This window comes from Oncorhynchus nerka, linkage group LG15, assembly GCF_034236695.1.
Source record: "Oncorhynchus nerka isolate Pitt River linkage group LG15, Oner_Uvic_2.0, whole genome shotgun sequence".
Classification (NCBI taxonomy): domain Eukaryota; kingdom Metazoa; phylum Chordata; class Actinopteri; order Salmoniformes; family Salmonidae; genus Oncorhynchus; species Oncorhynchus nerka.
In genome coordinates, this window is record NC_088410.1 from 19,595,924 (window position 1) to 19,608,145 (window position 12,222).

A 12,222-nucleotide genomic window follows, 5' to 3' on the forward strand; every position below is an offset into this window, starting at 1 on the left:
GTTCTGAGCTGGGTAAAGTGGGCTGGTATAGGGTGTTCTGAGCTGGGTAAGGTGGGCTGGGATAGGGTGTTCTGAGCTGGGTAAAGTGGGCTGGTATAGGGTGTTCTGAGCTGGGTAAGGTGGGCTGGGATAGGGTGTTCTGAGCTGGGTAAAGTGGGCTGGTATAGGGTGTTCTGAGCTGGGTAAGGTGGGCTGGGATAGGGTGTTCTGGGCTGGGATAGGGTGTTCTGAGCTCGGTAAGGTGGGCTGGGATAGGGTGTTCTGAGCTGGGTAAGGTGGGCTGGGATAGGGTGTTCTGAGCTGGGTAAGGTGGGCTGGGATAGGGTGTTCTGAGCTGGGTAAGGTGGGCTGGGATAGGGTGTTCTGGGATAGGGTGTTCTGAGCTGGGTAAGGTGGGCTGGGATAGGGTGTTCTGAGCTGGGTAAGGTGTTCTGGCGGGTCAGAGTGGATAAAGATAAATACTTGTTAGAAGAGGGGTGTCTTTTAATTTTGTTTAGAGAAAACACACAACTCGTCCATACCTTATTTGAGAGGTGAGGCTTTTTTTGTATGGATGTCAATGAGAGAGTGTTCAATTTGGATAACAAAAGCTGCAATGGCTTACTTGCAATGTGTGGCTTATTTGATGGAATATACGTTTGGTAATGATTAGGTCGTTACAAGAGTACTGATATAAGTAGGACGTGATATCCCGACAACTTTGAGAAAAAACACTTTATATCAGAATTGTGCCTGGACACCACTAGTAACTACAGCCACAAAGTCCTAAACCCCACTTAAAAATGTATCTTCTTAAAATGTGATTTTAAACCGAACCCTAACCACACTGCTAACCTTATATCTAACCCTAACCTTATAATAATACCCCAAAAAGCAGATTTTAGTTTTCAAGCATTTTTTACGATATAGTTAACTCTGTGTTTGTGGTAACCAGTATAAACCGTTGTGTCTGTTGTTCTTTTGTGTATCTCATTGGCTAGAATGGTCTCACCTGATCCTCCCGACAGCACCACTCCACCAGCCCCCGGCAGCTAAAGAGATATTTCACTGGAGATTCAATAGTGATATTTATTGGTGGATTTATTCATTGACATTTATCTCTTATTATCAGTTCTCCAACCAGACATGAACCAACCACCTCCCCAGACACAACCTACAATCACCCCTGGTGGTGAGTTATGTACACACACACACACACACACACGCATACACACACACACACTGAAGTAAACCCGCAACTGATGCATCAAAACTAACTAAATCGGTTCCTCATTTTGTTATTCACAGTTCCCCATGTGGAAAACCAGAGAACAGTTGTTTGTGGCAGGATATTCTGACGTAAGCAACACCTGGCCTTAGCAACCCCTCTGACATGATATGAGGTCGTCGGGGTGCTAGTACCTCATCCTCTACCCCACATCTCTGAGGAGGTGTGACATAGAGATCAAACAACAACAGAAACAGTTAACTGTAGTTCAAATTCCCCATAGAAATATAATATCATTCTAGATCTGTGATAACTCCATCCAAAGAGGTTCTATCCTGTTCTGACCAGTTCTATCTGGTTCTAACCAGTATTCTCCTCCCTCTGCAGTAACCCAGGTGGTGGTGATGCAGCAGCTGCTGCCAAGAGACGTACCCGGCCAGATGACGTGTCCCCACTGTCAGGTCCCGGTTCTGACAGAGACCACACACGCCACTGGACTGGTCACCTGGCTCATCTGTGGAGCGCTCTGCTGCTTCATGTGAGTTATACACGCACGCACACGCACACACACGAGCATGGACATGCCTGTACGTAGGGGTGGCAGGTAGCCTAGTGGTTAGAGCGTTGGACTAGTAACCGAAAGGTTGCTAGATCAAATCCCTGAGCTGACAAGGTAAAAATCTGTCGTTCTGCCCTGAACAGGGCAGTTAACCCACTGTTCCTAGGCCGTCATTGTAAACAAGATTTTTTTCTTAACTGACTTGCCTAGTTAAATCAAATCAAATGTTATTGGTCACATGGTTAACAGATGTTAATGCGAGTGTAGTGAAATGCTTGTGCTTCTAGTTCCAACAGTGCAGTAATATCTAACAAGTAATCTAACAATTTCATAACAATTACCTTATACACACAAGTGTAAAGGAATGAATAAGAATATGTACATATAAATATATGGATGAGAGATGGTGTCACGAATGTTGTTGTAAGAATCGGACCAAAATGCATCGTGGTTTGGGTTCATCATCTTTATTACGTGAACCGGCAAAAAACAATAAAGAACAAAACGCTGCCTCTGATTGGGAACCAAGCCAACCTAGAAATAAAGAAACTAGAATGCCCACACTAGTCACACCCCGACCTAACCAAAATAGAGAATAAAGAACAAAACGCTACCTCTGATTGGGAACCAAGCCAACCTAGAAATAAAGAAACTAGAACGCCCACGCTAGTCACACCCCGACCTAACCAAAATAGAGAATAAAGAGCAAAACGCTGCCTCTGATTGGGAACCAAGCCAACCTAGAAATAAAGAAACTAGAATGCCCACGCTAGTCACACCCCGACCTAACCAAAATAGAGAATAAAGAACAAAACGCTGCCTCTGATTGGGAACCAAGCCAACCTAGAAATAAAGAAACTAGAACGCCCACGCTAGTCACACCCCGACCTAACCAAAATAGAGAATAAAGAACAAAACACTGCCTCTGATTGGGAACCAAGCCAACCTAGAAATAAAGAAACTAGAATGCCCACCCTAGTCACACCCCGACCTAACCAAAATAGAGAATAAAGAACAAAACGCTGCCTCTGATTGGGAACCAAGCCAACCTAGAAATAAAGAAACTAGAACGCCCACCCTAGTCACACCCCGGCCTAACCAAAATAGAGAATAAAGGATCTCTATCTCTTGAGATAGAAGCTGTTTTTCAGTCTCTCGGTTCCTGCTTTGAGGCACCTGTACTGACCTCGCTTCTGGATGATAGCAGGGTGAACAGGCAGTGGCTCGGGTGGTTGTTGTCCTTGATGATCTTTTTGGCCTTCCTGTGACATTGGGTGGTGTAGGTGTCCTGGAGGGCAGGTAGTTTGCCCCCGGTGATACGTTGTGCAGACCTCACTACCATCAGGAGTGCCTTACGGTTGTGGGCGGAGCAGTTGCCGTACCAGGCGGTGATACATCCCGACAGGATGCTCTCGATTGTGCATCTGTAAAAGTTTGAGTGTTTCTGGTAACAAGCCACATTTCTTCAGCCTTCTGAGTTTGAAGAGGCGCTGTTGTACCTTCTTCACGATGCTGTCTGTGTGGGTGGACCATTTCAGTTTGTGTACGCCGAGGAACTTGAAACTTTCCAGCTTCTCCACTACTGTCCCTTCCATGTGGAAAGGGGGATGCTCCCTCTGATGTTTCCTGAAGTCCACGATCATCTCCTTTGTTTTGTTGACGTTGAGTGTGAGGTTATTTTTCCTGACACCACACTCCGAGGGCCCTCAACTCCTCCCTGTAGGCCGTCTCGTCGTTGTTGGTAATCAAGCCTACCTCTGTAGTGTCGTCTGCAAACTAGATGATTGAGTTGGAGGCATGAATGGCCACGCAGTCATGGGTGAACAGGGAGTACATGAGAGGACTGAGAACACACCCTTGTGGGGCCCCAGTGTTGAAGATCAGCGGGGTGGAGATGTTTCCTACCCTCAACACCTGGGGGCATCCCGTCAGAAAGTCCAGGACCCAGTTGCACAGGGCAGGTCTCGAGCTTAATGACGAGTTTGGAGGGTAATATGGTGTTAAATGCTGAGCTGTGATTGATGAACAGCATTCTTACATAGGTATTTCTCTTGTCCAGATGGGTTAGGGCAGTGTGCAGTGTGGTTGCGATTGCGTCGTCTGTGGACCTATTGAGGCAGTAAGTGGGTCTAGGGTGTCAGGTAGGGTGGAGGTGATATGATCCTTGACTAGTCTCTCAAAGCACTTCATCATGACGGAAGTGAGTGCTACGGGGCGATAGTCATTTAGCTCAGTTACCTTAGCTTTCTTGGGAACAGGAACAATGGTGGCCCTCTTGAAGCATGTGGGAACAGCAGACTGGGATAGGGATTGATTGATTGAATATGTCCGAAAACACACCAGCGAGCTGTTCTGCGCATGCTCTGAGGGCGCGGCTGGGGATGCCGTCTGGGCCGGCAGTCTTGCGAGGGTTGACACGTTTAAATGTTTTACTCATGTTGGCTGCGGTGAAGGAGAGTCCGCAGGTTTTGGTAGCGGGCCGTGTCAGTGGCACTGTATTGTCCTCAAAGCGAGCAAAGAAGTTGTTTAGTTTGTCTGGGAGCAAGACATCGGTGTCCGCGACGGGGCTGGTTTTCTTTTGTAGTCCGTGATTGACTGTGTGTTGCCACATACGTCTCGTATACTGACGCTTAGCTTGTTTGATTGCCTTGCGGATGGAATAGCTACACTGTTTGTATTCGGTCATGTTTCTGGTCGCCTTGCCATGATTAAAAGCAGTGGTTCGCTCTTTCAGTTTTGCGCAAATGCTGCCATCAATCCACGGTTTCTGGTTGGGGAAGGATTTAATAGTCACCGTGGTTACCACATCACTGATGCACTTCCTAATAAACTCGATCACCAAATCAGCGTATACATCAATGTCATTGTCCGATGCTTTCCGGAACATATCCCAGTCCACGTGATCGAAGCAATCTTGAAGCGTGGAATCAGATTGGTCGGACCAGCGTTGAACAGACCTGAGCACGGGTGTTTCCTGTTTTAGTTTCTCTCTATAGGCTGGGCGCAACAAAATAGAGTTGTGGGCAGATTTGCCAAAAGGAGGGCGAGGGAGGGCTTTGTATGCATTCGATATGCTGATGAATTTCTTTAGCATTGTTAATATCTCCCAGCTACAATAAATGCATCTTCAGGATATGTGGTTTCTGGTTTACATAGAGTCCAATGAAGTTCTTTCAGGGCTGTCGAGGTGTCTGCTTGGGGGGGATATAGACGACTGTGATTATAACCGAAGAGAATTCTCTTGGTAGATAATGCGGTCGGCATTTAATCGTAAGGAATTCTAGGTCAGGTGAACAAAAGGACTTGATTTCCTGTATGTTGTTATGATCACACCACGACTCGTTAATCATAAGGCATACCCCCCCGCCCTTCTTCTTACCAGAGAGATGTTTGTTTCTGTTGGCGCGATGTGTGAAGAAACCGGGTGGCTGTACCGACTCTGATAACGTATCCCGAGTGAGCCATGTTTCTGTGAAACAAAGAATGTTACAATCTCTGATGTCTCGCTGGAAGGCAACCCTTGCTCAAATTTCGTCTGCCTTGTTGTCAAGAGACTGGACATTGGCGAGTAGTATACTCGGGAGCGGTGCGCGATGTGCCCGTCTACGGAGCCTGACCAGAAGACCGCTCCGTCTGCCGCTTTTGCGGCGCCGTTGTTTTGGGTCGCCTACTGGGATCCGATCCATTGTCCTGGGTGGTGGTCCGAACAGAGGATTCGCTTTAGGAAAGTCGTATTCCTGGTCGTAATGTTGGTAAGTTGACGTTGCTCTAATATACAATAGTTCCTCCCGGCTGTATGTAATAAGACTTCAGATTTCCCGGGGTAACAGTGTAAGAAATAATACATTAAAAAACTAAATACTGCATAGTTTCCTAAGAACGCGAAGCAAGGCGTCCATCTCTGTCGGCGCAAAAAAAACACGTGTGGAACAGGAACACACACAGGTTACAGGAATACACACACAGGTTACAGGAATACATTACATTTACATTTAAGTCACACAGGTTACAGGAATACACACACACAGGTTACAGGAACACACACACAGGTTACAGGAACACACACAGGTTACAGGAATACACACACACAGGTTACAGGAACACACACAGGTTACAGGAATACACACACACACAGGTTACAGGAACAAACACACAGGTTACAGGAACACACACACAGGTTACAGGAATACACACACACAGGTTACAGGAATACACACACACAGGTTACAGGAACACACACAGGTTACAGGAATACACACACACAGGTTACAGGAACACACACAGGTTACAGGAACACACACAGGTTACAGGAACACACACACAGGTTACAGGAATATACACACAGGTTACAGGAACACACACACAGGTTACAGGAACACACACACAGGTTACAGGAATATACACACACTGAATCTCCATCTCTCTCTCTCTCTCTCTCTCTCTCTACCCCATCTCTCTCTCTCTGTCTCTCTCACCCCCTCCTCTCTCTCTCTCCCTCTCTCTCTCACCCCCTCCTCTCTCTCTCTCTCTCTCTCTCTCTCTCTCCCTCCCTCTCTCTCTCTCTCTCTCTCTCTCTCTCTCTCTCTCTCTCCCTCCCTCTCTCTCTCTCTCTCTCTCTCTCTCTCTCTCTCTCTAGGTGCTGGCCATGCTGTTTGATTCCGTTCTGTGTTGACTCCTGTAAGGATGTAGAACACCGCTGCCCCAACTGCAAGAGAGTGATCCACATCCAAAAACGCATGTGAACAGACCAAGATGAGACACCTGTCACAAAGTGATCCATATCTGCAAACCTACTGTATATATGAACAGACCTAGCCACAGCCTACTGACAGTTCAGTGCGTAATCCACATCAGAAAGACAATAGTCTACTGTCTCTCTGAAATGACTGCAGCAGGACAGCTTCCTCTACTGTCTCTCTGAAATGACTGCAGCAGGACAGCTTCCTCTACTGTCTCTCTGAAATGACTGCAGCAGGGCAGCTTCCTCTACTGTCTCTCTGAAATGACTGCAGCAGGACAGCTTCCTCTACTGTCTCTCTGAAATGACTGCAGCAGGGCAGCTTCCTCTACTGTCTCTCTGAATGACTACAGCAGGGCAGCTTCCTCTACTGTCTCTCTGAAATGACTGCAGCAGGGCAGCTTCCTCTACTGTCTCTCTGAAATGACTGCAGCAGGACAGCTTCCTCTACTGTCTCTCTGAAATGACTGCAGCAGGGCAGCTTCCTCTACTGTCTCTCTGAAATGACCACAGCAGGACAGCTTCCTCTACTGTCTCTCTGAAATGACTGCAGCAGGGCAGCTTCCTCTACTGTCTCTCTGAAATGACCACAGCAGGACAGTTTCCTCTACTGTCTCTCTGAAATGACTGCAGCAGGACAGCTTCCTCTACTGTCTCTCTGAAATGACTGCAGCAGGACAGCTTCCTCTACTGTCTCTCTGAAATGACCACAGCAGGACAGCTTCCTCTACTGTCTCTCTGAAATGACCACAGCAGGACAGCTTCCTCTACTGTCTCTCTGAAATGACTGCAGCAGGGCAGCTTCCTCTACTGTCTCTCTGAAATGACCACAGCAGGACAGCTTCCTTTCTGTCAATGGGAATGTGTGACAGGGTATTCTTCACCATATGTGCCGGCTGCAAAGTAAAAATTGACTATATCGTAAAAATTTATGAAACCAAAAATGTGCTTAAGGTGAGGCATTAGGGTCAGCAATGTGGTTATATTTGATGACTTTGTGGCTGTGCTACTGATTGTAATGATGTTTTTTAATTAAATGGATTTAAACAGAACGTATTGTTCTTTGTAATAAATAACGGTCAAGTTTGTTGATTGGTTGTTTGCTTTTTTGATTGATGAATAACAAGGAGTATGGTTATTATATTATTTCATAAACACACACGCACAACACTCTCACACACACACACACACACACACACACACACACACACACACACACACACACACACACACACACACACACACACACACACACACACACACACACACACACACACACCCTAATCGGTCTGCACCCTTTAGTCACTAAAGCTTAGTGAGTCAGAGGTCTCTTGTCTGTTGATTGGATCCAAGGGAGTCTTTAGGTCTGAGGTCAAGTTCCTGTTCCCTGGCATACTGGGCGTTGTCTCACAGTCAAAGGTGGAGGTGCAGCGAAATGCTTGTGTTTCTAGCTCCAACAGTACAGTAAAACCCAATGCTTGTGTGTCTAGCTCCAACAGCACAGTAATACCTAATACTTGTGTGTCTAGCTCCAACAGTACAGTAATACATAATGCTTGTGTTTCTAGCTCCAACAGTACAGTAATACCTAATGCTTGTGTGTCTAGCTCCAACAGCACAGTAATACCTAATGCTTGTGTGTCTAGCTCCAACAGTACAGTAATACCTAATGCTTGTGTGTCTAGCTCCAACAGCACAGTAATACCTAATGCTTGTGTGTCTAGCTCCAACAGTACAGTAATACCTAATGCTTGTGTGTCTAGCTCCAACAGTGCAGTAATATCTAGTAATACAAAACAATACACAAAAACCACAAAGTTAAAATAAATATATTTAGAATGATCAGAACAAGCAATGTCAGAGTCCAGGATGTACAGAGCCAAAGTATTCACACCCCTTGACTATTTCCACATGTTGTTGTGTCACAAAGTGGGATTAAATTTATTATTATTATCGTTATTGATACACACAAGAAACTGTTGAGCGTGAAAAACCCAGCTGCGTTGCAGTTCTTGACACAAACCGGTGCGCCTGACACCTACTACCATACCCACTACCATACCCACTACCACACCCACTACCATACCCACTACCACACCCACTACCATACCCACTACCATACCCACTACCATACTCACTACCACACCTACTACCATACCCACTACCATACCCACTACCATACCTACTACCATACCCACTACCATACTCACTACCATACCTACTACCATACCCACTACCATACCCACTACCACACTTACTACCATACCTACTACCATACCCACTACCATACCCACTACCATACCCACTACCATGCCCACTACCATACCCACTACCATACCTACTACCACACCCACTACCATACCCACTACCATACCCACTACCATACCCACTACCATACCCACTACCACACCCACTACCATACCCACTACCACACCCACTACCATACCCACTACCATACCCACTACCATACTCACTACCACACCTACTACCATACCCACTACCATACCCACTACCATACCTACTACCATACCCACTACCATACTCACTACCATACCTACTACCATACCCACTACCATACCCACTACCACACTTACTACCATACCTACTACCATACCCACTACCATACCCACTACCATACCCACTACCATGCCCACTACCATACCCACTACCATACCTACTACCACACCCACTACCATACCCACTACCATACCCACTACCATACCCACTACCATACCCACTACCACACCCACTACCATACCCACTACCACACCCACTACCATACCCACTACCATACCCACTACCATACTCACTACCACACCCACTACCATACCCACTACCACACCCACTACCATACCCACTACCATACCCACTACCATACTCACTACCACACCTACTACCATACCCACTACCATACCCACTACCATACCTACTACCATACCCACTACCATACTCACTACCATACCTACTACCATACCCACTACCATACCCACTACCACACTTACTACCATACCTACTACCATACCCACTACCATACCCACTACCATGCCCACTACCATACCCACTACCATACCTACTACCACACCCACTACCATACCCACTACCATACCCACTACCACACCCACTACCATACCCACTACCATACCCACTACCATACTCACTACCACACCCACTACCATACCCACTACCATACCTACTACCATACCCACTACCATACCCACTACCATACCTACTACCATACCCACTACCATACCCACTACCATACCTACTACCACACCGACTACCATACCCACTACCACACCTACTACCATACCCACTACCATACCCACTACCATACCTACTACCACACCTACTACCATACCCACTACCACACCTACTACCACACCTACTACCATACCCACTACCACACTTACTACCATACCTACTACCATACCCACTACCATACCCACTACCACACCTACTACCACACCCACTACCATACCCACTACCACACCTACTACCATACCCACTACCACACCTACTACCACACCTACTACCATACCCACTACCACACTTACTACCATACCTACTACCATACCCACTACCATACCCACTACCACACCTACTACCACACCTACTACCATACCCACTACCATACCCACTACCATACCTACTACCATACCTACTACCATACCCACTACCATACCCACTACCATACCTACTACCATACCTACTACCATACCCACTACCATACCCACTACCATACCTACTACCATACCCACTACCATACCCACTACCACACCTACTACCATACCCACTACCATACCCACTACCACACCTACTACCACACCTACTACCATACCCACTACCATACCCACTACCATACCTACTACCATACCTACTACCATACCCACTACCATACCCACTACCATACCTACTACCATACCTACTACCTTACCCACTACCATACCCTGCTCAAAGGCACTTCAATGTTTTGTTTTGCCCATCCACCCTCTGAATGGCACACATACACAATCCATGTCTCAATTGTCTCAAGGTTGAAAAATATTTTTTTAAACGTGTCTCCTCCACTTTGTTAGGTTCTAATTCTCAGAGTAAAAAAACTCAACAAACATTTATAAAAGCGTAACCAAGTTTATTACCCAGAGGGTCGATACAGCTGCATTCAGACAAAGACATGGCTTCCCCCGTGGTAGTATCGATACAGCTGCATTCAGACAAAGACATGGCTTCCCCCGTGGCAGTATCGATACAGCTGCATTCAGACAAAGACATGGCTTCCCCCGTGGTAGTATCGATACAGCTGCATTCAGACAAAGACATGGCTTCCCCCGTGGCAGTATCGATACAGCTGCATTCAGACAAAGACATGGCTTCCCCCGTGGCAGTATCGATACAGCTGCATTCAGACAAAGACATGGCTTCCCCCGTGGTAGTATCGATACAGCTGCATTCAGACAAAGACATGGCTTCCCCCGTGGTAGTATCGATACAGCTGCATTCAGACAAAGACATGGCTTCCCCCGTGGTAGTATCGATACAGCTGCATTCAGACAAAGACATGGCTTCCCCCGTGGTAGTATCAATACAGCTGCATTCAGACAAAGACATGGCTTCCCCCGTGGCTGTATCGATACAGCTGCATTCAGACAAAGACATGGCTTCCCCCGTGGTAGTATTGATACAGCTGCATTCAGACAAAGACATGGTTTCCCCCGTGGCAGTATCGATACAGCTGCATTCAGACAAAGACATGGCTTTCCCCGTGGTAGTATCGATACAGCTGCATTCAGACAAAGACATGGCTTCCCCTGTGGCAGTATCGATACAGCTGCATTCAGACAAAGACATGGTTTCCCCTGTGGCAGTATCGATACAGCTGCATTCAGACAAAGACATGGCTTCCCCCGTGGCAGTATCGATACAGCTGCATTCAGACAAAGACATGGCTTCCCCCGTGGCAGTATCGATACAGCTGCATTCAGACAAAGACATGGCTTCCCCGTGGCAGTATCGATACAGCTGCATTCAGACAAAGACATGGCTTCCCCGTGGCAGTATCGATACAGCTGCATTCAGACAAAGACATGGCTTCCCCCGTGGCAGTATCGATACAGCTGCATTCAGACAAAGACATGGCTTCCCCCGTGGCAGTATCGATACAGCTGCATTCAGACAAAGACATGGCTTCCCCTGTGGCAGTATCGATACAGCTGCATTCAGACAAAGACATGGCTTCCCCTGTGGCAGTATCGATACAGCTGCATTCAGACAAAGACATGGCTTGTCCCGTGGCAGTATCGATACAGCTGCATTCAGACAAAGACATGGCTTCCCCCGTGGCAGTATTCATACCCCCCTTTGGGTGGAGTCTCCTCCTCATCACTACACAGGGCATCGTTATTTCTACTCAGGGAGCTAAGGGATCTGGGCCTTCAACGGTTCCTCCCCTTATCAGGACTGCCACATGCCATCGTGTTCCCTGAACTCAGCCCATCCCAAGCTTCCTTATGGCTCCACCCATCGTGTTCCCTGCACTCAGCCCCTCCCAAGCTTCCTTATGGCTCCACCCATCGTGTTCCCTGCACTCAGCCCCTCCCAAGCTTCATTATGGCTCCACCCATCGTGTTCCCTGCACTCAGCCCCTCCCAAGCTTCCTTATGGCTCCACCCATCGTGTTCCCTGCACTCAGCACCTCCCAAGCTTCATTATGGCTCCACC